The sequence below is a fragment of the Zalophus californianus genome, chromosome 10 (assembly GCF_009762305.2).
Source record: "Zalophus californianus isolate mZalCal1 chromosome 10, mZalCal1.pri.v2, whole genome shotgun sequence".
Taxonomy (NCBI): Eukaryota; Metazoa; Chordata; class Mammalia; order Carnivora; family Otariidae; genus Zalophus; species Zalophus californianus.
Genome location: NC_045604.1, coordinates 14,833,421 through 14,861,161, shown reverse-complemented (window position 1 = coordinate 14,861,161; position 27,741 = coordinate 14,833,421). Strand labels below are relative to the sequence as shown.

At 41.3% G+C, this 27,741-nt stretch overlaps 1 protein-coding gene across 1 annotated transcript in view; it reads right to left on the bottom strand.

The window, feature by feature from the left end:
* Positions 1–27,741, bottom strand: part of ESRRG (estrogen related receptor gamma) — a 615,169-nt gene that overhangs the window by 573,265 nt on the left and 14,163 nt on the right. The window lies entirely within an intron of this gene.

The window sequence follows — 27,741 nt, the reverse complement described above, 5'->3', positions numbered from 1 at the left end:
CTGCTTCAAAAGTCCCCTCCTTGATGAACTAGTCCAGGATGCTGTCTCCCACTGTCCTCCCTGTGATGGCCCAGTGTGACCCATCACCCCTCCTCTGCGCCTCCACCAACACACTTAGATGACTGTAGTCCCCATATTTTATTGTAATTATTGTTCATATGTCTGCGTTTGCTACTCAATGGTAAATGCCTTTCAGGTCATAAATGTTTTAGTTACCTTTTCACTCCTTGTGCCTAGCACACAGTAGGTGCTCCATGAATGCTAAATGAATAAACTGTTATTCGGGGAGAGCATTCGCCTACATCTGTTCCTACTCCTTGAAAATTCTTTAGATAATCTGGGAGGTGGAAAAGCACAAAACCGAAGGTCCTGTTTCAAATTCCTAAGGAATGACCTTAAGCTCTCTGTGATCAGTTATGGCATCTTTAAAATGGAATCATAATGTTTAAGTAGCAGAGTTACTGAGATAATGGGTAAAAGAGCCAAATGCCCTGTCAAAACAGGTACCTGATAAAAGCAAATCCTCCTATTTCCCCCCTCTTCATTCTTCCCCTCCTGCTATCTTCTTCTTCTTCTTCTTCTTCTTTTTTTAAACATATAATGTATTATTTGTTTCAGAGGTACAGGTCTGTGATTCAACAGTCTTACACAATTTACAGCGCTCACCATAGCACATACCCAAATCGGAGGGGGAGACGAACCATGAGAGACTGTGGACTCTGAGAAACAAACTGAGGGTCCTAGAGGGGAGGGGGTGGGGGGATGGGTTAGCCTGGTGATGGGTATTAAGGACGGCACGTTCTGCGTGGAGCACTGGGTGTTATATGCAAACAATGAATCATGGACCACCGCATCAAAAACTAATGATGTGATATATGGTGATTAACATAACATAATTTAAAAAAAAAAAGCAAATTCTCCTCCCTCCCTTTTTTTTCTTCTAACCTGTTTACCTTCTCAGAAGAAAAAGGAATCCAATTCATTGATTTACAGCCATGATCAACTGGGAAGCTTTACTCTTGACCAGGCTACTAAAAAAGAGGATCACAGGGATTAGCTGAGACCAGGGGTCTCCAAACTTTGAGGCAAGCTGGAATCACTTGGAATCACTTTAAACAATCTTGATTTGCAATATGTGCCCCACAGCAATTAAATCGGGATGTCCGAGGGTTGGAGTCAGGCAATGGTTTTTGTTTTTTTTTTAAACTCCAAGTGATTCCAGTGTGCCCCAAAGTTTGAAAACCATTGGCTAATGTAGAGAAATGGGCCTTTGGTCAGTGAATTCGTCTAATTAGGGCCTGAGGCTAATGAGGCACCCGTTTGGGATTCTGGTCCAGGAGAGCAGCTCTTCACTCTTCCCCAGACCCAGAATACTTATTCCTTCCCCTTCAACCCTCCTTTGGCAAGCTCTTTATAAACCAACCCTAGACAAGGTAATAACAGTAGAGCAAGTCATCCTAAGTACCAAAAAAGCAAATAGAAAAGCACATAAGATATCTGTATTTGTAGTACCTTACCATTTAAAAAGGGCTTTAACCCCTCATTTTATTTACTCTTCACTACAACCTTGCACAGTGGATATTATGATTGGGCCCAATTTATAGATGATAAAACCAAAAATAAGAAAAGTTCAAGTCTCTCAGGGACGAAGTAGCAGATTCGGGTCTCACACTTGTGTCCAGGGTTCCAGAATGGAGGCAGTTTTCCTGGACCATGCAGCTTTAGAAGCCTTACCGATCATCAGTCGGCGGGGTCACAGCCACATTTGAAGGATGGCTCAGAGCTAGGGCCTCGCTGCTCTGCCATGTTGGGGAAGGAGGAAGGACAGGAGAGAAGGGTGGAGGAAGGAAAATATTTTAAATACGCTTGAATTAAATAGGTTCCTTTCCAGCAGGCTTTTCAAATTATTTAATATGCTAACAAGCACTGTAAATATCTAGAAATTATTGTTTCCCAACTGATTGAACAGTGAAACCCTTTTTAAACTCAGCATTTCTTAGGACTAATGTCCCTTGGAATGCCATTAAATAGCAGCTATTTTCCTCACCCGTGCCCAAGATTTATTTAAGTGTCATCCTTGCAGAGAGGAACCCCCCCCCACGCAAGGACCTCATTTAAAACAGAAGGGGCGCCCGGGTGGCTCAGTGGGTTCAGCATCAGACTTTTGATTGCGGCTCAGGTCATGAGTCAGCGGTCCTGGGATCAAGCCCCATGTTGGGTTCTGTGCTCAAGGGATACTCTGCTTGCCCCCTCCCTCTGCTCCTCCCCAGCGCATGCCCTCACACACTCTCAAGCACTCTCTCTCTCAAATAAATAAATAAATAAATACAATCTTTAAAAATAAATAAATAAAACAGAAACACCACCTTCTTCTCCCCAGTCCAGTCCTCCCCACCTGCTTTTCTGCTTTGTTTTCCCCATAATCCTTAACACTTTCTAATATAGTGCACAGTTTACTCATTTATTTTGTCTACTATATGCCTCCCTCTCTCTGCCTGTGTGCTCTATGAGGGCAGGGCTTTTTCTGATGATGTTTTTTCCCACAGTGATATCTCCAGCAGCTAGAAGCGCACCTGACCCAGAGTAAGTGTTCAACAAATATGTGTTAAAGGAACGCAGGAAGAGTCAAAGAGAGATGGTCCATGGAAAAAATTCAAATGAAGGTATCTTCTCCATAGTTAGGGTCCCTTTAAGGATATCTTTTCTAATTGTAGTTATCCCTAGAATACAACCTAATGAAGTGGATATGATCCTTACCTTATAGAAAAATAAAATTAGAATTAAAGCAATTAGACATATAAGCAGAGCAAAAAATTGGTTAAGCAAAAAGATTGTTAAACTGGAATTGATTCTTTTTAATTTTCTATGTAATTATTGTGAGATAAAGTAGACGTGGTAGATGTTTCCAATGGTATCTGGGAAACCTAATATAAACGTGGCTAGCCATTAATTAATTGCACCAAGGCCTAATGTACCAGGCCAGGAAACTATTTTCCATCTACCAAAACTGACCGAGACGAGATATAAAAATTCAGCAAGACCCAGATATAACAACGTTAATCATTGCCTGAATTTAGATTCTCCATAAGTTAAATCATATTCTGAGAAAGCTTCTAGAGAATTCTAATGGAAATCAGCCTCTAGCCCAGGTGTTAGTTGGATCCTCCCCCACCATTTCACAAGGGCTCCGCTATATAATAACAACACTTGGCATCAATGTAGAGCTGTTCTCTGTAAAGGTCAAAGTGCTGTGAACAATTCAAATATAAGCAGGGATGATGATGGTCCACAGAGCTCAGAAAATGACCCAATTGACCAATTCCTCTCCCAACACAAGAATAACAATGAAGTGGAGAATACATAGTAATAATGTCGGATGAATGCTCTGCTCCTCTATGTTTTCCTTTTTATCCAGAAAAACCCCATTTATGAAGTGAAGCTCTTTTGGTAATGAAAGTGGTATTTATTAAACACATCAGAAACTACAAATCCAAATGAGCATTTCCCTACAAAATAGTCACTTGGGGAGGCTATGTAATTACCTCAGCGATCCTGTGATTGCTCCAAACATTTTGGGAATTCCTCTTTTAAAATCACCTTCGGAGCTGGTTTAAAACTCACAAGAAAACCAATATCATTCTTTTCATTTTGATCCCAGTAATCTTGGTGGGTCAGAGTAGTGGGTAACCAACTGGTTGCCCCTCACAATCTTAAAGACAGTGTGCCAAGGCTGACCCTGATTCGCTGTACAGCAGGTCAGGGCTGGGAATTGGGATTCTGTTTATGAGTAACCATCCCAGGTGATTCTGATGCATCCAGTTTTCCTTGCAAACTGGGGCTGTGAGTGCCTTGCTGCTAGGACAAAGTCTGGCAGTTGAACCTGGCCTGAGGGTTTACTTTATGGCCACAAAGCCAGAACCTCTAACATCCAATTACACATTCTCTCACCCAACAACCATTGAACCCTTACTATTTGTTTTGCAAAGAAGAACCTGTTGGCAAATGAGAAAGCCCCAAGTGAAAGAGTGTGGATGGTTAGGTCAAAAACATTGCTATTGGACACATTCTCTTTCTCACCATGCTTTTTTTGACCAACTTCATGGCTTCTGCCTTTGCTGTGGAGACAGTCCAAAAAGAATAAAGAGTGTAGGCGACAGAATAAAACTGCCTGGAGTCAAACTCTTGCTTGACCACTTAATCAGGTGACCTGGGACAAATTACTTACCTGCTCTGTGCCTCAGTGTTCCCCATCTGAGATGTATTTGATCAAAGTACCTATGTCCTAGAGATGCTGAGAGGATTAAGTGAGATAATATATATTAAATATTCAGTACAGTGCTCTTAGTTTTCAAAAAAATCAACTATTATTACTTTTAGTACTTAGATGCTGATAATTTCTAAATTACAAATTCTAAATCTGAAATCCCAACCCCCTCACTTACCGTGAATATATAGATACCCATCACCATTTCAAACTTACTAGATAAAAACTTGAATTAAATATTGGTCCAACTTTTCAAATTTATTCTAGCTTATTTGCTCCAATCTTGAGTCTAGTTACCATTATCTGCAGACTCATAAGGTCTCCAAACCAATTTATCTCAGATTTTTGTCTCCTACCTTACTCTACCTCCCATGCCAACAAATACACACACACCCACATTCACTTAGTTATAAAGTCATGTTGACTTTTACCTCAATAATTTTTCTTTCCACTTGTGTGTGTATATTTTTTTAGGATTTTATTTATTTATTTATTTGAGAGAGAGAGAGAGAGCACACTTGAGCAGGGGAAGGAGCAGAGGGAGAGGGACAAGCAGACTCCACGCTGAGCCTGGAGACCCGATGGGGCTTGATCTCCCAATGGTGAGATCATGACCTGAGCCAAAGTCATGAAGAGTCAGTCACTCAACTGACTGAACCACCCAGGCTCCTTGTGTGTGTGTGTGTGTGTGTGTGTGTGTGTGTGTGTGTGTGTGTATTTTAAACCAATGTTTATTAAGACATTACTACATGCCAGGTCTAAACACTATACAAGCATTAAGTCATATAAGTCTTACAACAACCTCATGAATTAAGTGCTATCATTATTTCCCTTTTGAAGATGTAAAAACCAAGGCACAAAGAGATTAGGAGACTTGCTGAGGTTCAACCAACTCTGGGAATGGGGAGTCAATGTTGGCAGCACGGCACAGAGCTGTGCTGTGCTTTCTACCACTATACAGGATTGCTGCTAGTATTTGCAAAATAAAAATATGTGTTGAGTTCTCAGCACAATATACCCTCACAACAATCCTATGACATAGATAGTGTTAAAACTCCTCTTTTGGAGATGCGGCAACAGGGGCCCATAGAGTATGACCTGCCACTTCCCTAGTTTGGGTTTCCATTATGTGTTGCCTGGGCTAATGAAATGACCTCTTGTCTCTTCTCTGCACCTCCCAGTTGAAATGGTGCTGGAAAAACTGGGTATTCACATGTAAAAGAGGAAAACTAGACCCCTATCTTACATCATTCACAAAAATTAACACAAAGTGAATTAAAGACTTAAAAGGAAGACCTGAAACCATAAAACTCCTAGAAGAAAACATAGGGGAAAATCTCCTTGACACTGGTCTTGGCAACAATTTTATGGATAGGACACTGCAAGCACAGTAACAAAAGCAAAGATAAACCAGTGGAACTTTATCAAAGTAAAAGCATCTGCAGAGCAAAAGAGTCAACAAAATGAAAAGACAACCTACGAAATGGGAGAAGATATTTGCAAACCACATATCTGAGAAGGGGTTAATATGCAAAATACATGAGAAACCCATACAAGTCAATAGGAAGAAACAAATAATCCAATTTAAAAATGGGCAAAGGATCTAAGCAGACATTTTTGCCAAGAAGATACCCAAATGACCAACAGATGGAGGAAAAGGTGCTCAAAATAACTAATCTTCACAAAAATGCAAACCAAACCACAGTGAGCTATCACCACACACTTGTTAGAATGGCTATCATCAAAAAGATAAGTGATAACAAGTGCTGGAAAGGAAGTAGAGAAAAGGGAACCCTTGTACACTGTTGGTGGGAATGTAAAGTGGGTAGCCAGCATGGAAGACACTTTTGGGTACATATTTATATCTTAAAAAATGAAATCACCATCTTGAAGAGATATCTGTGTCCCCACGTTCACTGTAGCTTTATTTACAATAACCAAGACATGGAAACAATCTAAGTGTCCATCAGTGGATGAATGGATAAAGAAAATGTGATTGACTGATTATATATACACACATAGATATACATATATATATATATATATATATATATATATATATATATATGTTCAGCCATGAACAAGGAAGGAAATCCCACCTTTTGCAGCAACATGGATGAACCTTGAAGGCATTATACGAAGCGCAATACAGAGAAAGACAAATACTGTATGATCTCATGTATATGTGGGGAATATAAAAATACAGAACTCATAGAAACAGAGACCAGATTGTTGGTTGCCAGAGCTGAAGAAATTGGTGAAGATGGTCAAAGGGTACAAACTTCCATTTGTAAGATAAAGAAGTGGTAGGAATGTAGTGTACAGCCTGGTGACTACAATTAACAATATAGTATTGTATATTTGAAAGTTACTAAGAGAGTAGACCTTAAAAAGTTCTTACCACCAAATCAAAATTGTAACTATATGAGATGATACATGTATAAACTAAAATTATGGTAGTAATAATTTCCCACTATATACATACAACAAATCATTATGTTGTACACCTTAAACTTATACAATGTTAACATGCCAATTTTATCTCAATAAAACTGGGAAAAATAAAATTAAAAAGAAGAAAGGTTTCTCTCAGCAGAGGGGAAAATTGGCTGTGAGTAGGAGATTCCAAATTATGCTGTTCAGCATGGCTCTGGCCATTCTCTGTTGAATGGGTTTAAGGACTCAATCTGGAAGGTGTGGGTTGGAGATCTGTCTCCAAGCTTGGTTTGCACATAAGCGCACAGTTTTTATAAGTTTATTATACATTCATCTGGGCTTGCTTGGGGGAAGTGGGATGTTGACGGAGGGTACAGGGCTAAAGCATCCTCCCTCAGCCACTCTCCCTCCACCAGCATTGCTAGAACATGAAGCCAAGAGGAGATGGAGAGCTCTTCAGCCAGTTCATGGGGGTATGGATGTCAATGCTGCAATGGGAGGCAGCGACACGTTTCTGAAAGGGGAATGACATGATGGTATTTATGTCAAAGAATGGATTACACAGGTGACGGATGCCACTCCTTGACTCACAATCCTCAAGTGGCAAGTCTTCACGCCCAAAGAAGGAAGTGTAATCTCTTCAGCATTCCCAGAAGAAACACCAAGCATAAAAGGTCTTGAGGTGCCTGCATATTTGCTCTGTTCAAGAAACAGCAAGCAGACCCAAGGGGTCGAGGCAGAAGCAGAGGGGAGAACAGGGTGGAGCGCTGGAAAACGAGAGGGAATGTGAACACAGAGATGAGAGTCTCTGGTGGGTCCTGAGCAGAGAAGCAACCTGATCTGACTTATTTTAGAAAACATAAATCACTATTGGCTCTGATCCTCCTGGATGTCGTCAATAATAATATACAACAACTGTGCCTGGAACAGGGCTCTGCACCCCAAACATGCTCTCAGACACTGCTCTGCCTTCAGTGCTTACTCTTTTTTAAGCTTCACACCTGCACATCTGTCACATGCTTTATCTTTGAGCCAAAAGGAAAACAAAGTCAAAGACAAAACTGTCATTTTTGTCCCCTCCACCTGTGAACCGTTGTGGTGTAGAGCACCTGGAGAGCCAGGGGCTGAGTGCTGGTTACCTAGTGAGTGCCTAGGCAACCGGCAAAAGCTCTGGAAGCCACTGTTTAACACACGAACGAAATGGGAGGGGAGCAAAGAGCAGCCCCCATCAGCTTGCAGTCAACATGGGAGAGTGGAAAAAGTCACCAAGCTTGCATTCCAAAAACCTGGCTTCTAGACTTGGGTCTGTCATTTCTCCGCTGACTGGCCTTGGGCAGTTGAGCTAACTGAGCCTCATGACCTCATGCAGTCCACAGAGAAGATCCCTGCCTCACCATGTCAAGGAGGGAGACATACATAAGACCGAAGGGGCAATGCACTTTATCAATGATAAAATGGGCTCTATGAGAGTGAGACATGACTATTTTATCAGCTGCCTAGTCCCCAAGCAAGGTCTTGAAGTCAGAGAACTGGAGTGGCTTGAAGTGGAAACAGAGATAAGAGAGACTCTGGAGCAGCAAGTGTTGGGTGGCACCGGGCTTCAGCAGAAGGGGAAGTGGAAGAAAAGAGTGACGTCATTGTGTGATGGAAAGGAGCATTCTTCTTATTCATGATATGTTTCCCATCTGGTCTTTTCAAATTTTGCAATAAAAAACAATTATATAAACTCTATGGTTTGAGAGTCGTCGTTAAACTCTCCCTTACAGATGAGGCTTCTGTGGTGAGAAACAAATCTTGGGGAAAGTTCACAGAATGGGTTATTCTCTGGCAAAGAGCTTTTGAAGGATTATGGGTTCCGTGTGAATTCAGTTGGACAATTAAAGTAAGTGCACTCTCCCATCTAGCTCCTAGTCCCTGTGACACTCTCATTCCCAAAGACACCCCATCAGGCCCACCAGCAAATCAGTTCCATCTGAAGCATGATATCCATCCTGACCCCTAGGCAGGGGCAATCCAACAAGGCTAGATGTCATGTCATAGTCATCATTCTTCTTGTCTCTTGCTGACAGGGTAGCCTGACTCCAGGAACTGAACTCTTTGTTCCTATAATCAAATCCCCACATTGCTCCAGGCATAACCCTAATAACCAATTTTGTATAAAAGCTATCATATGTTGCAGTCTTAGTGTGGTTCACGCATGTGCTAAGTGCATTACTATTTTTATCATCACAATAACCCTATAAGGTAGGCACTATCTCATTTTTACTGGCTTTACAGAAAGTAAAGAGAGATTAAATAACTTGGTCAGGGCTGTGAGTAAGTAAGTGGTAGGGCCAGGATTTGGGTTGAGCTATTCACTTCCTAAGCCTTAATCAGAATGGTCTGGATACTCTGCCTGGGCTCCTGAATGCTGGCCATGTGCATGGGTCCTCTCTAAAGCCTGAAGTCAGCCTGGACCGATGCTGACTGCTCTCCCTTGGACAACTTGGCTGGTTGGAATAGCCACCACCTCGCTGGACTTCCCTGATGCTGACTCCTACAGGAACGCTGGCCTGTCTCCATGGTAACGGATTCTGGGCGCTGGTCTCCTGCTTAGACATCCTCCCCAACCCACAGGTGGCCAGGCAGCCCAGCATCTGCCCCATCTTACTAGCCACCCCTAGTCCCAAATCTCACTTTTTCTGGCTGGTGATTTCCAAGCATGTGAAGCTACTAGGCTGTGTGAACTTGGAGTCTCCTAAGCAGAAGGAGGAGAGGTTTCATGAAGTAGAAACTAATAGAAATGCTCACCTTCACCTTATTTCACTTTTTGATCAATAAAATAAACCTTGATAACCATATAATTATCACTTTAAGAACTAAATCAGTGACTGAACCAGATTGCAGTAAATTCATTTGCTGTGTAAAAATTAAACATCAAGGCAACACCCCCTAATTGGCAACCACATTGGTAGACTTAATTGCTAAAGAGTTAAAAAATATGTTTTCTTTCAATGACTACAGGAAAAAAAAAAAAAAAACCTTGAGATTAGTTAAGTCTTCAAATGTAATAGCCTCTGAGCAATAGATCTCAAACAGTTTTCAAGCAAAGGAACCAAGTACTGTCTTTGAAAGTGATGGTACTTGGGATCTGGATATATAAGAGATCAAAGAGGGGTATCTCTGAGTGAATAGCAGTATGAAAGCCAGACCTCCTCTACGTTGTCCCTCTCGGCCTCATCACACACCACCCTCAACCTCAGCTAACACACACACACACACACACACACACACACACACACACACACACACTTATAACACCTGGTCTCGGTGGGTTTTTTGGTCATTTTGAAGTAATTCTATGACTAGTTCCTGAAAGTATTTAATTTAGCTAAGCATGAATTGAGATGACAGAGTTACAAAAGAAACTGATGTTTTTACTTTAGGTACAAGTTACAATCAAAGAAGAAAAATTCTCAATTGTGTAGGATAAAGAGGCTCACATTTCAGGAAAAGGGGTTTTTTTAAACAAAAATTCCCTTCACAGTCCCCTTGGTAACATCAACTATCCTGTTACAAGCTGCTTGGCCAGCCTAAAGTTTTGCTGACATGGGACATTTGGCCTTGAATTCTGCCACCCTCCCCCTGTGACCATGACCCATCCTCCAGCCTTACTGCCTTAACTTTGACCCTCTCCTTTGCCTGACTTTGAAGGCTGCCAAACTTACTCCCATTACTCTGAAGGAGACAGTATTATAAAACCCCTTCTTAGCAAACAACAGATTTTGCCCAATTTTATGCTTTCACCATGTTCTACATGCCTATCAGGATTTAAAAACTGGTCTCCCCGAGGGGAACCCTCCTACACTGTTGGTGGGAATGCAAGCTGGTGCAGCCACTCTGGAAAACAGTATGGAGGTTCCTCAAAAAGTTGAAAATAGAGCTACCCTTTGACCCAGGAACTGCACTACTGGGTATTTACCCCAAAGATACAAATGTAGGGATCCGAAGGGGTACGTGCACCCTGATGTTTATAGCAACAATGTCCACAATAGCCAAACTGTGGAAAGAGCCAAGATGTCCATCGACAGATGAATGGATAAAGAAGAGGTGGTGTATATATATATATATATATATATATATATATATATATATATATACAATGGAATATTATGCAGCCATCAAAAGGAATGAGATCTTGCCATTTGCAACGACGTGGATGGAACTGGAGGGTGTTATGCTGAGCGAAATAAGTCAATCAGAGAAAGACACGTATCATATGACCTCACTGATATGAGGAATTCTTAATCTCAGGAAACAAACAGGGTTGCTGGAGTGGTGGGGGGTGGGAGGGATGGGGTGTCTGGGTGATAGACATTGAGGAGGGTATGTGCTATGGTGAGCGCTGTGAATTGTGTAAGACTGTTGAATCACAGACCTGTACCTCTGAAACAAATAATACAATATATGTTAAAAAAAAAAGAAGAAGAAGAAGAAGAAAAAGATAGCAGGAAGGGAAAAATGAAGGGGGGGAAATTGGAGGGGGAGATGAACCATGAGAGACTATGGACTCTGAAAAACAAACTGAGGGTTCTAGAGGGGAGGGGTGTGGGGGGATGGGTTAGCCTGGTGATGGGTATTAAAGAGGGCACGTACTGCGTGGAGCACTGGGTGTTATATGCAAACAATGAATCACAGAACACTACATCAAAAACTAATGATGTGATGTATGGTGATTAACATAACATAATAAAAAAATAAAAACTCCAGGAGGTCTCCCTTCCCTGGCCCTCAGTTTACCACCTACCTAGAACGGAGAAATTTAAAATAACTAGAACAGTTAAGACAGTCTTTAAAGATCTGGATGTATCTATTAGACTGATCATTTTCCATATATTCATCTATTTTGCAAACTAGGCAAAGATACTACAGCAGAACTCAAATGTTGCCTAATCTTAATATCCTCTGGCTGATGTTAATAGTCTAGCTTAATTTTGAAACTTGGAAGAAAAAAAGCAAGAAAACCGTGCCTCTCTGTTATGTTACATCAAAAAATTTAATGTTAAATCAATAAAAGTATGGTACTCTCCCCTTATCTGCAGGGGTCTCAAGAACCCCAGTGGATGCCTGAAACCAGAGATAGTACCAAACTTTAATTATATACTGTTTTTTACTATCCATACGTATCCGTGATAAAGATTAATTTATAAATCAGGCACAGTAAGACATTAACAACCATAATGATAAAACAGACAATTATAACATAATACTGTCAGAAAAGTTATGTGAATGTGGCCTCTCTCTCGCTCCAAGTACTTTTCTGTACTGTATCAGTACAGTCTTCCTGCAACAATGTGAGATGATAAAATGCCTGCATGATGAGGTGAGTGAGATGAGTGACACAGGCACTACGACACAGCGCTAGGTTACTACTGACTTTCCAATGATTCCTCAGAAAGAAAGACCATCTGCTTCCAGATCACAGCTGACCACGGGTAACTGAAACCACAGAAAGTGAATCCCACAGATAAGGGGCCACTACTATACTTCAAGTCTTGTCTTCCTAAGAACACTTAGTAAGATAACCCTTGCTAATGTTCACCAGATTCTGCATGACTCCAACTTTTCTGCCCTGGATTAACAGCTTAGGTCACGCTAATTTTTATTAGTGATGACATTACCCAGTGTTCAAAGCACAACCATAACTTCTGCATGACAAGATCAAATATCAATGCTTCCTTAACAGAGAGTCCTGTGTGACTTCCAGTCATCTCCTTTAACCCGGAAGCTGAAAGTTATACACAGATACTGTACTTTTTTCCCTTTGGGCTTAGTTTGGGAAGTTTGTTTTATTAGTCAACAGACATAGGAAAAGGTTCAAGTTCTTTTTTTTTTTTTTTAAAGATGTATTTATCTGAGAGAGCGAGAATGAGAGAGAGAGTACATGAGAGGAGAGAGGGTCAGAGGGAGAAGCAGGCTCCTCGCCAAGCAGGGAGCCCGATGCGGGACTCGATCCCAGGACTCCAGGATCATGACCTGAGCTGAAGGCAGTCGCTTAACCAACTGAGCCACCCAGGCGCCCAAGGTTCAAGTTCTTAACAGTTGCATTTAAATGCATGTATGAACATTTTATTGTAGGTAGTAGGGCTGGAAGTTCACAGAGAAGTTACCTATTAGATATATGGTCTGTTTCTAGGCCCAAACGTAATGCTGAAATGTATTTTAAAAACTCCCCTAAGATTCAGTGTGAGCTACTTATGCACAGGGGCCATGGGATTGGCCTCCATACAATTATTTAAGATGTTATAAAGAGTGTTTTCCATCTTTCTTATGTTTGGAAATAGTTAGCTTTTATGACTGCTGAGTCAGAGCCAAAAAAATATAATTTTATGCCACGAAATATAGCCTTTTCCTTTGGCTGTGGAAATTTATATGTACATATTTATGTGCTTATATAGATAAAAATCTTCATAAACAGAGTGGCCCATTTCAGATGAACTCTACTTAAAGCCTGTCATTTCCCAACTCTGATAATATTACAGTTATGCTTTAAAAAATTCAGTACCTCCCCATAACTTACCAAATTAAAAACAAATACCCAAACTGACATTCAAATCTCTCCACAATTTTTAAAAATCTTTCCTGTCTTTTCTCCTAATTCTTTACCACACAGACTCTTAACCTATTCAAACAAAACCAGATATAATGGCCACTATATCCACACCTTTGACTCTCTCTCAAACTCCACCAACATTTCTATTTGTTAAAATCCCACAAATCCTTAAAATCTCTTTCTAAATACCACCTCCTTGTGTCATTCCCCATCTCATCCTACAAACATAATTGCTCTACCACATGGACTTCCATAGTTCATTTTAGCTCTATGATGTTGTTTGCCAAAACTCTGTTTAATCAAATCAAACGGGTCTTTTTTCAAAAAATTTTGACAATACTTTATTTAGAACAGATTGCATGGGCATATGATATCTTCTAGCCTATACCCCAAAATGCAATGTGGTAGTCTAAAAGACAAGGACCTTATCCAGCAGACAGATTTGGGACAACAACAAGTGCACAAGAGCTGAGCATCAGCTTGATTTTCCCACCCAGGTGTTCAAGAATGAATGTGCATAAACTAGTGAAGAAAATATTCCAAGAGAACTTCATGGCGTGGAATGGGGAATTTCCTTTCATTTGGATGCCATGCCAGGCTGCTTTACATGGCTATTGAGCAAAAATGCAAGGGAAATTGGCTACAAACTCTACACTCTGTTCCATATACTCCTTTTCAACACCTACAGGTCCAGATCCAGAGGCCATCGTAAGCCCAGGCATGAAGTACAAGGCCAAGGTCCTTTTTCTTTTCCTCACAGTCAAATGCATTCAGATATGTTTGCTTGCTTATGCTCTGGTCTGAACTAGATGAAACACCCAGTAGTTCTGGATATATCATCAAAGGAGCCTGCTAATAGCAAACATTCTCAATTTTCAATGGTGGTAGAAGGGGATACTCTCACCAGGTGCCATATCAAAACCTGCCTAGCGTAGTTTCTGGAACTACACATTTCCCCATATCACCAGACACACCCTGCCTGGTGGGTTGTTATAGGAGTTTGCTTTCATCCACCTGCCCTCAGAAGGAACCAAGTACTGTAAATGAAGAAGTTCCAAGTCATCCTATGATCAAGAGAAAATTGAGGGACGGAGACAGGCTAAAAAATCCCAGAGGCCAGTGGTTAAATGGCCATAGTTCATGAATAGCTCTGGTGTTAGTAAACTCCGAGAAGTTTTCATTTCTGGCTTCCAGAACTCATCATAAAGGGACTTTAAGTTGAGCTACGTGAACTGTGACCTTGATAAGGGGTAAATCATTCCTGTTCAATTAGTTTCTAATTCCAAGCCACTTCATCTAGCCTACTTTGTTGCTCACTAGAGAGCTTTCCAGGGTCACATCCTGAAGTTCATGTGCCAGCCTCCTCTTCATCAGCTTGGCCACAGATGACAACCACATGGAACGCAGGCTGCCGACACTACCCAGCCTTAGCACCGTGGCAGACGTTGGCCATCAATCATGGCACCCTTTCACACACATACCAAACATGGCCTGACTTGTTCTCAACATAGCACTCTGAAAACCAATTACCAGTTGATGAGAGTGAGCTGACACCACTACACCACACTTGTGGTAAGGAAATCCCTTCAAATCACCTACACTTGTCCATTTGGCCTTCCAAAATGTGATTGCTTTTCACCACATTGCCCTCCTGATTCACAGAACTTAAGTTTGCTCCTAGCCATAACAAACACCTGCCTGTTTGCTTCTTTCTTCATCTCATCCTCCAAACGTAGCTTATTGTTGACCACAGGGAATCACTGACTTTGATTTTTGCTGTGAGTTCTCAGTTTCCAAGCTGTTGCATGCAGCCGATCTTGAATTTTGTGCAAGTGACTCCTGGCTTTAATTTCATCCCTGTTAGAGTCAGCTCTACTTCCACTCATGTCTTTTCTTTGATGTCACTCAGGGTTAGAGGTCAAATGTCCACCCTGCTTCAGAAAAGTTCTGAATCTTCTTTATTGTTTGCTCCAAGTGTGCAACCATACAAAAAAAGTATTGTAGGGTTAGGTCCTCTTTTAAGAAGTAGGATAGAACTCAGTCACTGGGGACCAGGAGCCCAAGATGGCACAAAGTCTGACAAAGACAAGGGTTTTACTGAGAGTGCCCTGGGCTGCCTAAACATACGCCTTGAGAGCCAGTAGGCCTCCATAGCTAGCATAAGCTCAGGAGCCTGCCACACCCCCTCACACTTGGGAGATAACCACAGTGTTTTACTGCTCCAGCCTTCTTAGCACCCAGCTTTCCAAAACAAAAGGTCAAGATTTTGATACACTACTGTTAAAAGGTCACTGAGTCCTGGTGAAGACTATAAAATAGGATGGACTGTCCAGCCGAAGTCAACAAATGGACCATTCTGACAAGGATTCACACAATTTCAACATTTATGGGCAGATTAGTCCATGGCAAAGTACAGGAAATATGAATGAACTACAGAAGAAAGAAGGCATCTCGTAAAGCTTTGCAAGATTTCCTAAACTTACATTTTCAGGGCAAAAAGCTTCCAGCAAGAAGACTTCTCTGGATTAGAATTCGTTATGCACATCCCCTAGACCACAGAGTCCCCTGAACAAGCTCCCAAATTTTCAGACACTTGCTCTCCGAAAGCACACGTCACCAATATCTCCCCCAAAAGTGGGGTAGTTTGGGAGGGCTCTGAGAATCAATGTGGGAAATTAAAGAGGGCCACAAATGATTTGTTCTTTTTCTCATTGAAAGGATAATAGCTCCACCCATTGAACTTGAGCTGTTAGAATTCACCCAAAATGATATTCTGGGACTTCCAAAGCTGAGTCCTAAAAAACTTTACAGCCACTATCTGGATCGCTTGGAACATTCTCTATCAAGACATTCCCTCTTAGACTCGAGCCACTATGCTGTGAAGAACCATGACACAAGGAGAAGCCATATATATAGGTGCTCAGGTTGGCAGCCCCACCTGAGCTCCCAGACAATAGCCAGTATCAACTATCAGCCTTGTGAGTGACCTTTCTGGAGTTCAGCTACGTCAGGTAACCATAGCCCCGACCAACATCTGATGCAACTTTGGAAGAGACCCCAAGCACCAACTATCCAGCCAAGCTCTTTCCAAATTCCAGATCCACAAAATCATGAGCAAAATAAAGTGATGGTTTTAAGCCACTATGTTCTGGGGTGAGTTTTCGTACAGCCATATATAACTGAAGTAAAATTTGTTTCCAGACGTGGGATTCTATCTAAAAAAATCTAAGATGTGTTGTGTTGGCTTTGGGACCAAGTGGCAAACACTGGCTGTTAGGGCCTCAAGGAGATGGGGAGTGAGAGCTGGAAGGGCCTCATGAAGATGAGAAGTAGGACAGAGGAGAAGGTGTGGGAGGCTGCAAAAAAGGGCACCTGAATTAAATATGGGCAGAACAATTATCAAACTTGCCTATAATGATGTGGAAAACAGAAAAAAAAACAGAGTACCTAATGATCTTGAGGATATGACTAAGATTTCCGGGCAGATTGTTGAAAGTGCTAGCTGGCTTCTTCTAGCCACCTCTAACAAAATTCAAGGAGACAGAAATGGAGTGAAGAAAATACTGTTCAGTTTTTTTTAGTGGAGTTTAGATCCAGGATTTGCTGGGTTTCGAAAGAAATGGTTTCTCATTTTCAGGCTCTCTCGAAAAAGGATTCTCCAAGTAGGAAATGCTCAATCGTGTCAAGATAAAGATCAAACCCAAAGTCTGTGTTAAGACCTCAGAAAGATGTGAGCTGGTGCCCCACAGAAATTTTCAGCTCTAAAGAGGGCTTTTTAAGGTTCTTAAAGCGAGTTTCATAAACCTCCTCTGTTAAACAATAGAACTTCTGGGCATCTTAGGCCTTATTCTCTAGTAGCCTCATACATGACTCAAGACCAAGAAGCATGTGTCTTGGAGGGATATGCAGGTGAGACTTTTGACTAACAGAGTCAATGCCAATAAGTCACGGGAAACCCATATGTTTTTAAGAGAATTGTATCAGTATCAGAAGGGCTAAGACAGACAATACAAAATGAAAGGAGGCCTTTAGACTCCCAATCCTCTACCAGCAGGAAATCGACGGACAAAGCTATTCAGTTGCAAACATGGGCCTTTTTTTTTTCCATGAAGGCTGATTCAAAGGTGGAACCAAGATATCAAAGGGCAGAGACCAGACCCTCAGAGAATCATCCTCAGGCAGCAGGACCAGACTGTAATCAAGGACCTGGCAGCATGTGACCTGCTCAATTTCAGAATTGCTATGGATCAGTAACTACCATGTGCCTCCTCGTCTTCCTCCACCATTTTGAATGCAAGAGTGTACAGCAGTTACCTTGTCCCTGCACACCGCTATATATTGAGTGGCGAATGCGGGTGGGGCGGTAACTTTATCTCTTTAGTTCACAGGTCTTCAGATTAAGAGAAACCATTTTCAAGGAACTGCCCTCTGGGGAATCCCATCCATGTGCGGATCTGATTTCGATGACAAAATCCTGACTTTGACACCAACGCTACTATGGCAAAAGTCTTTGGGGGCCTTGGGAGGGAATGAGAGTATTCTTCATTTGGGAAGAATATAATTAGTTTGTTACTAGAGGGCAAACGGTGGTTGATTACAGATGTCTGAAATTCCTTTGCTACTCCTCCCTTTAAGAATTTGGAGGAAGACAGCAGCACCTCTAACAATATTTAAAGATAAGGCTCACCACACAGATCAGAGATCTTGCCTTACACAGCACCACAAAAAGAGAAATTGCTAAAATTTGAAGCTTCCTGCCAGTTTGCTGTATGAAACTGTAAATAAGTGCTAGGTAGAAGAAAACAAGCAGGAATAACCAAGAAGGAAAGAATCAATATGCCCCTGACCCGGATGCAGAAGGCAGCACTAGCCTGTCAGCCGGAAGGATCTTATACTCCTGCTACACAGCAATTTGGGCAAAGGCTGAAAGCGATTAGTCCTCCCAGGCCAAGGTATCTAATTACGGCTATCTCTTACTTAGCAGGGTGAGAAAGTTTAGCCTTACTGAAACAATGTAAGGTGTTTTCTCATTTCACAAGATGATAAGTCATGGATATATTGGCATTACTGATGACTTGAAATTCACCCTGAATATAGCTCACTTTGACCCAATTTCAACTTATCTACAACTTTTCAAGAACATTCAAGGACCTTTTCAAGGCAATGGGATACACTGTCACTTGTGCATGGCAATTGAAAATGTCGGGTAGCTAACTGCGTCTTCTCTTCTCCGGAGAGACTGTGTTGCAGGTGGGGAAGTGAGGAAATGGGCAGCCACCCCATGCTGCTGAGAGAGGGGGGGTCTCGTGATGTATCACTGTGAGCCTTCCCTCAGCTTCCAGGAAAAATATGGCCGGGCCAGACCTGTGTAAAACTCTCACTTGACAGAAGGAAGCTGAGAGTGCAGCATTTTTAAGTGTTTTTAACTTTTCTATCTTCTCTACCAGACTGAATAACTTGAGGGATATATTTATTGTTCTTCTTTGGGCTTCCAGAGTATAGCACGGTGCATGCCATGTGGCTGGTATTCAATAAACGTCAGTTGAAATGAAGAGTCTCATCCATGCATGTCCCAAAACAGCTCCTACCTGCCCACATTCACCTGCTTTTGGCATGATAGGAAGTCAAATTCTACAAACTCTGACCTACAGGGCCCCATAGAACCTGGAACCCCTCCACCCCATATCCTCTCCCATGCACATCCTACACCCCTCCTCTTGCTCACTGCGCTCCAAGGTAACTGTCCTCCCTGCTCAATCATGCCAGGCCTGCTCCTCCCACATCACCTCTGTAGTTGCTGTTCTCTCTGCCTGAAATGCTCTTCCCCCAGATATCTGTGAGGCTGGCTCCCTCATTTTGTTCACGTCTGCACTCAAAACTCACTTTCTCATGGATGTCTTCCCTGTCCACCTGATCTAAATTTCACCCTCCCAAATATTTCGTATCTCCTTCCCTTCCTTTTTTTCTTCATAGCACTTACAAAGATCTTATATCCTATACATTTATCTACTCATACTGTTTACCAACTGTCTCTGTACTAGAATATAAGTTCCACAAGCTCACAAACTTTTGTCTGTTTCACTCACTCCCCAGCACCTGGAACGGTATCTAATAGTTGATACCTGTTTGATATAAATTTAATGAATAAGTGAATGAATTAACCAATTTATAGCAGGCTAGTTTCCAATCCATGGGCTATTTCTCAATGGTACTTTTTGGTACAAGTGGATACAGAGAGGAAGAAAGACTGAATGACAAATTTATTAATATGCGTTTTTTTTCCCCCAAGATCCCGATCTCATACTCAGACTTAAAATGTGTGCATTCTTGGGCCGCCTGGGTGGCTCAGACAGTTGAGTGTTCAACTCTTGATTCTAGCTTAGGTCATGATCTCAGGGTCGTGAGATCGAGCCCCATATCAGGCTCCACGCTTGGCGTGGAGCCTGCTTAAGATTCTCTCTCTCTCTCTCTCTCCCTCTGCACCCCCCTGCTCATGCACATGCAAACACACTCTCTCTCTCTTTCTCTCAAAAAAACGTCTGCATTCTATGTAGGTGTTATAGATAAAATACATTAAGACAGGCACTTTTCCATTTTCTGGATATAAATATCTTAATTATGTTGAGAGGAACGTACATACAAAGCCAGCACCACAGAGAACAGTGATCTCTGGCAGATCCTAACTCTAGTTGTCATCCCATTGGCAAGTTCCCAATTAGAGTATAGTGATTTGCTGCTAATTCAAACCAAACTAAAAACAGCCCATGGTTTGCTTGCTGTGTTTAAAGAAATGAGCTAGCTAATGCAGTATCTATTGGACTTACTAACAATATTTATCAGAAAGCTGACTATCGGGGCACCTGGGTGGCTCAGTCAGTTAAGCGTCTGCCTTTAGCTCAGGTCCTGATCCTGGGGTTGAGCCCCGCATCAGGCTCCCTGCTGAGTGGAGAGCCTATTTCTCCTTCTCCCTCTGCTGCTCCCCCTGCTTGTGCATTCTCTCTCTCTCTCTCAAACAAATAAATACAATCTTAAAAAAAAAAAGCTGAATTTCTGACCCTAAAGATGCTTACTTCAAATATGATGTGCTATTTCATAGGATGGTTATCATGTTTTACAAACTCATGGGGAAAGCGGTTCTCTATGACGTCTTAGAATTTTAACACCCACACACTCAGAATATTTTTACTAAAGTCTAACTTGAATATTTTCTATTATAATTTTGACATCATCAATGAAAAACAGAAAATAAAAAGAGTCAGTCATCATGTTACAGAGAATGTGAAAACCAAGCTACATATTTTCTGTCTTGCAGAGACAATGAAGAATAGTCACCACAGCTCTGTGTTTCTCTCCACACCCTTGCTGCCTCCCCTCCTCCTTGAATCACTTTCCCACTGGTGTTTCTGCAGAGTCTCTTTCTCCCTACATCAGCCCCCTGGGTCAGTGGTAAATATGGAATTGGCAAGCATGTCTAGTGCTAGATGGTTGTGGATAAATTAGAAAATATGGAGGTTTACAAATGAGGTATGCAGTAACTGAATCATCCTGGGAAAGTCAATCGACTCCTTTAAGCCTCCATTTTCCTATCTGTAAAATTAGGACTTAAAGAATGCTTAACTCACAGGGCTTCTTCTTCCTCTTTTTTTTTTTTTTTTTTTTTTTAGAGAGAGAGTAGGGGTAGAGGGAGAGGGAGAGATAATCCCAAGTAGGCTCCCCAACTGATGCAGGATCTGACACAGGGCCTGATGCGGGGCTCCATCTCATGACCTTGAGATCAAGACCAGACCTAAAATCAAGAATCAGTCACTTAACCAACTGAGCCACCCAGGCACCCCACTCATAGGGCTTTTAAAGTGCTTTAAGTGTCATACTGATGATGCTTATTAATATATATAACAGCACAGAGATAGAAAGAAAGAAATAGTAGTTAAAAATATTGGTTTTAACAGACACCTGAAAAAGTGCTCAACATCGCTTGGCATCAGGGAAATCCAAATCAAAACCTCAATGAGATACCACCTCACACCAGTCAGGATGGCTAAAATTAACAAGTCAGAAAACGACAGAGGTTGGTGGGGATGTGGAAAAAGGGGAACCCTCCTACACTGCTGGTGGGAATGCAAGCTGGTGCAACCACTCTGGAAAACAGTATGGAGGTTCCTCAAAAAGTTGAAAATAGAGCTCCCATATGATCCAGCAATTGCACTACTGGGTATTTACCACAAAGATACAAATGTAGGGATCCGAAGGGGTACGTGCACCCTGATATTTATAGCAGCAATGTCCACAATAGCCAAACTGTGGAAAGAGCCAAGATGTCCATCGACAGATGAATGGATAAAGAAGAGGTGGTATATATATATATATATATATATATACAATGGAATATTATGCAGCCATCAAAAGGAATGAAATCTTGCCATTTACAATGACGTGGATGGAACTGGAGGGTGTTATGCTGAGCGAAATAAGTCAATCAGAGAAAGACGCGTACCATATGACCTCACTGATATGAGGAATTCTTAATCTCAGGAAACAAACTGAGGGTTGCTGGAGTGGTGGGGGGTGGGAGGGATGGGGTGGCTGGGTGATAGACATTGGGGAGGGTATGTGCTATGGTGAGCGCTGTGAATTGTGCAAGACTGTTGAATCACAGACCTGTACCTCTGAAACAAATAATGCAATATATGTTAAGGAAAAAAAAAAAAGAAGAAGAAGATAGCAGGAGGGGAAGAATGAAGGGGGGGAATCGGAGGGGGAGACGAACCATGAGAGACGATGGACTCTGAAAAACAAACTGAGGGTTCTAGAGGGGAGGGGTGTCGGGGGATGGGTTAGCCTGGTGATGGGTATTAAGGAGGGCACGTTCTGCATGCAGCACTGGGTGTTATGCACAAACAATGAATCATGGAACACTACATCAAAAACTAATGATGTAATGTATGGTGATTAACATAACAATAAAAAATTAAAAGAAATATTGGCTTTGCAGTTTATCATAACTGGGTTCAAATCCAGATTCTGGTATTAAACAGCTTTGGAACTTTAAAAGCTACATTACTTCTCTTAGCCTCAATTTAGCTATATATAAAATGGATATAATACTTTGTGAAATTTTGTGAGAATTAAATGAAGTTAAATAATTTTTTAAATTAAGCAAAATTAGGGGCGCCTGGGTGGCTCCGTCAGTTAAGCATCTGACTTCAGCTCGGGTCATGATCTCAGGGTCCTGGGATCGAGTCCAAAGGTGGGCTCCCTGCTCAACAGGGAGTCTCCCTCTCCCTCTGTCCCTCCCCACTGCTCATGCTCTGTCTCTCTCTCAAATAAAATCTTTTTTAAAAATTAAGCAAAATCAAAGAATTAAGTGACATTAAAGTTCTTGTGGTATAGTAAACACTCAATAAACAGTTGGTATCATTATGATTGTTAATAAACCCATTTCCAATTCCACCCAGGCAAATTTCCTTTGGCTTTCTCTTCACCAAATTAAATTGTCTTGAGGCCCTTATCCTTCACTAAATGACACCTATATCTTCAACTTCTCTGGAATATTTTTTGATACTTGCAATACTTTCAGAAAGTATTTGTAGAAAGCAGTCTCTGTAAGATAATTCAGTTTCAAAGATCAAGCAGATGATACATAGTTAATGCTTCACCAAAAAGTTCAAAATTCATTACATTTCACCAAGAGTTGCATGGATCTCGCTTTCACAAATCTTTGTCTCTACAAAGCCCATATCTTAAGCATCTTCCTAATGTAATAACAGTAGTTAGAAATTATTTGGTACTTACCGTATGCCAGACCATGTTCAAAGCGTCTTACTGATATGAATGCCTTTAATTTTCCCAATAGCCCTGTGCAGTAACTATATTACTAACCTCATCCTAATGTGGAAAAACTGAGAAACAAAGAGTTACATATGGCTGGAGGACCAAGTTTATACCACTAGGAAGAAGCTAAGGGAAGAAACGAACCCAGGCAGTCTGATTCTGGATCCTGGGCTCTCAACCACCCTACTCAACTTCATAATGTGAACACCAACAGTTCTAAGACCTTATTCGGCTTGGCCAACTTTGTGGCCCGAAGTTACTGGAGAGCTGCCAGATCTACACACTTTTCACGGTGTAGATGCGGCCTGAGTCTGTAGCTGTATTTAGTCATGCTTGCCACAGACAGTTATTAAAATCGATATGACTGGATCATCAGTCCGATGACACTCTATTCTGAATCTCATCATTAACATCTACAGGAAGAAACCCTGGATTCATTCAAGCCAACCAATATCCCCTCTGCTCACATTAGATAGGGATACAATCTTACAAAGAAAGAAAATGCGTCACACAAAAATGCATAGAAAGGGGGAAAATACACACTTTGGTCTCAGTTATCTGCCCATTTCATGCAGGAGTAAGATAGGTATAGGGCCTTAAGAAATACAGTTGACCCTCGAACGACACAGAGGTTAGGGGTGCCAAACCCCCAAATATAAAAAATCCACATATAACCTTTGACTCCCCATAAACTTAACCACTCATAGCCTACCATTGACCAGAAACCTTACTGATAACACAGTCCATTAACACATATTTTGCATGCTATATGTATTCTATACTGTATTCCTACAATAAGGTAGGCTAGAAAAAACATTATTGAGAAAATCATAAGGAAGAGAAAATATAATTACATTACAGTACCAGATTTATTTTTAAAAAATGGACCTCCACAGTTCAAACCTATGCTGTTCAAGGGTCAGCTGTATTGATTCCTAATAAAACAGTAAGGGATGATTTATCCCATTTCGGGATTAAAGTACAAAAAAATTCTCATTCTAGCCTGGGTTCATGAAACTGAAACCGCACCACGTACCACCGTGCACAAACATTTCAAACAAGGCGTTGCACAAGCCAGTTTTAGGGGGCCCATACCCCAAACACGATACAGGGCATTTATAGACTTAGCTTGGTTTCACTCTAGATAGAGGCTGTTTGTATGACTGCTACTAAATTCAACAGATTCAAAACACTGTTTTATCGCTCTGACTCCAAGAAACGGTGTTAACCCTTCCACCTGAATCCCCTCAGATCCATGCTCATGCTGTGAAAAATCACCCAGCAACGGACCATGTAAATGTCTGAGTCCCTCTCCAGATCTGCCCTAATGACTGAATGCTAACCTCCAATACAAAATGAAAAAGAAAGAGAGTGAGAAAACACACAGGCCTGGTTACATTTCCTTTGTATCTGCCAACCCTCTTCCAGTAGACTCATTTTAATTTCATTTAGTCCTGCAACATAAAGGCATAGTTCATTTTCCAAGTATGATCTCTGTGCTTTTCTTGTAGGTTGGCTGGCTTTGATTTATTTAGGAGAGAATGGCCCTTGAGTAAACATTACATGGTTTTAAAAATAACAGAAGCATTATTTGAAACAAAGGTTGCATTGGAGAGTAAATGTAAACTTAAGGTTTAATGACATGTTGTGTCATAATGTAACTTCTTAGCCAGGGATTGAAAACACTCTACAACTGAGCCCCAGCTTGCCTTTCCAGTGTTTTCTTGCCCTTTTTAATGATGTGGGAGAAATCGTGTGGGCTTTGGGGGTCAGTTAGATCATTTATTCGCCAACATTTACTGGGAAAGTATTATGTATAAATTATAGTAATAGGTACTGGGAACCCCAAAATGAATATTATTAATAATAATGTAAATGCTGCTCCATTCCTTTGAAAAGTTCAGTTTAATAAAAAGAAACACACACAAAAGTAATTACAACATAGTATATGTGAAGTAATAGAAGTACACTTTATATATAGTGGAAATGATTCCTCCTAGATATCCCCAAGGCACCTCCCATTCAAACTCTGCCCAAACTAGTTTTCTTCTAGTGTTCCTAATCTCCACGACTGGCTTCACCATCCATCCGGGAACACAGGGACCAGCCCTCATAGCACCTCTCCCTCATCTACCATACCCAATCCCAAATATGAATTATTTCATCCCCATTATCACAACCCTAATTCAAAATATCTGTATCTCTTCCTTGAACTAACAAGTTTAGCATTTTCCACTCAGCTCACTCTCAAACTCATTCTTCACAGTAACCAGGGTGAATTCTTTAAAAAAACAAACAACCGTGATCACGATCTTCTCTATCTCATTTTAAGTGGCTCTCCATTTCTCTTAGAATAGAGAATCCTCCTTAACATGGCTTATGAGGTTCTTCAGTGTCTAGCCCCTAGTTACTTCTGCCTCATCCTATACCTCATTCCCCTACCCATGTCCCCACTGAAACTGTTCTTTATTCAATTCCTTCATATATTCTAATGGGGTTCAGGACATGCTATCCCAAAATATGGTATCTTGGCATATTGACTATTTTAAGGCTGGAGTCTGAGCAATCAGCAGAAGCAAGAAGGTCTCTCTGACCTTCCCCCATGCTTCTCCCCTCAAGCAGATCATAAGCCCCTCATGTGAGAGGTACCATTTCTATACCCATGGGAAAGGAACATTCTTGTCTCCAAAATGGAGGGACACCGGGAAGAATCCAAATGAACAGGCCTTATTTTTTTTCCCCCAGTTGGCTACACTTGGCTCATACTCTTTGCCTTATCATATCTCTCTACAGCTTTCCACTCAAACCTAGCACAAAAACACTCAGGCTTAACCATTTCTTTGGGTCTTCATTTCCTTATGAAGGTTCCCGTGTCACATAAAACTTACATTAAATAAATGTGTGCTATTTCCTCCTGTTCATCTGTCTTTGTCAGTTTAATTTTCAGACCCATTCAGGAACCCCAAGAGGATCAAAGGAAACCTTTTCCTCTCCTAGAATCCCAAATTCCCTCCTAACATAAAGGCTTCATACACACTGTCACCTCTACCTACAATTCATTTCTCTCATCGGGTGAATTCGTCATTCCATTTCCACTTCAGCACACTTCCTTGGTGAGAGTCTCCCTGTACTCCCTTACCAAGTCAAATTCTCCTACTATGGGCTAACCCTTGTGCCCTTTTTGGTTTTTCATAGTTTTTTTTTTTTTTATCACAGTTGTAATTTTCTGTTTGTTTGTGAGAATATCTGACCAATGCCCAACTCTACCATTAGATTATAAACCCCACAAGGGCAGGAATGATCTCTCTCCCCATCACGTCCAATGCTTAGCACAATGCCTAAGAGTGACAGATATTCAATAAAATCCGTGGAATACATGAAACAACAAAGAAACAGTGCTGAACTTTGCCTACAGAAAGTTGGGCTACGCCACAGACAAGGTGTCGGCTGCATCGGGTGTTAAAAAGTATATAATGATTCATTAGGCAGAGGGAACAAATGAGCAGAGACACAAAGAAATGAAACAGTCTGACATAGCTCAGTGTAACTGAAGCTGTGGGTGTGATCTGTTTGGAGGAGGGGAACAGTAAAGTGTCAGAAATGAGGCTGGAGAGACTCAGGGACTAAACCACAGAGGGCCTTTTGTGCTCTGCAAAGCAATTTGGACTTTTGCCATGGGAAATCACTGAAGGGTTGTAAAAAGGGAGTAAAATGATCATCAGATTTGCATTTTAGAAAAATCACTCTCATGGTAGTGTGAAGGATGTCCTTGATAGGTTGATATTGGAGACAGGGTGACCAGTTAGGAGGCCATCCTACAAGTCTATGTGAGGGATGATAAAGCCACAAACCAAGGCAGTACTAGGGGATTAAGTGAAGCAGGCAGCTTCAAAAGACACTGAAGAGATGAAAACGACTGATAATGGGGAATAAGGAAAAAGGAAAAGTCAAAGTACACCACCACCATGGTCTCTGGGCATTCGGGAGGGTGGGGTGGCCATTAACCGAGTTAGGGAGTACAAGATAAGAACTCAATTTGGGTAGATAGGTGAGTGTGTTTCTGAACCCACTGAGGCTTAATATTGAAGGCCTTCGTGCCAGAATGATGATGATTGTCCTCTAATATCCTTTTCTTCTTTCATCTAATGCTGGTTCAGCTGAGCACAGAACCACCTACTAGTGACCACACTGTTTAGCCTCCCTATGTCCACATGACTAAGTTTCTGACAATGGAATAGGAGCCAAAGTATGCAAGCTCTGTGTCATTTGTTAAAAGGAAATTGCTTGTCCTGGACTTCTTCTCAGGTAACTAAGAGCTGGGTTAGCAGGAAAGCACGATGGAAAGCACCAGTGGGTCAATGAATCAGACAGGCCAGACCAAGCATTTCATTAAAAACACTTATTCTGGGGGGAGATATATATATATATATATATATATATATATATATTTTTTTTTTTTTACTTATTTAATCCATTGTATATTGGAATCTAATCTATTTTTTTATTTTTAAAGATTTTTTAAATTTATTTTTGCAAGAGAAAGAGAGCGTGAACACACACACAAGCTGAGGGCAAGGACAGAGGGAGAAGCAGGCTCCCCCTAAGCAGGAATGCCAAT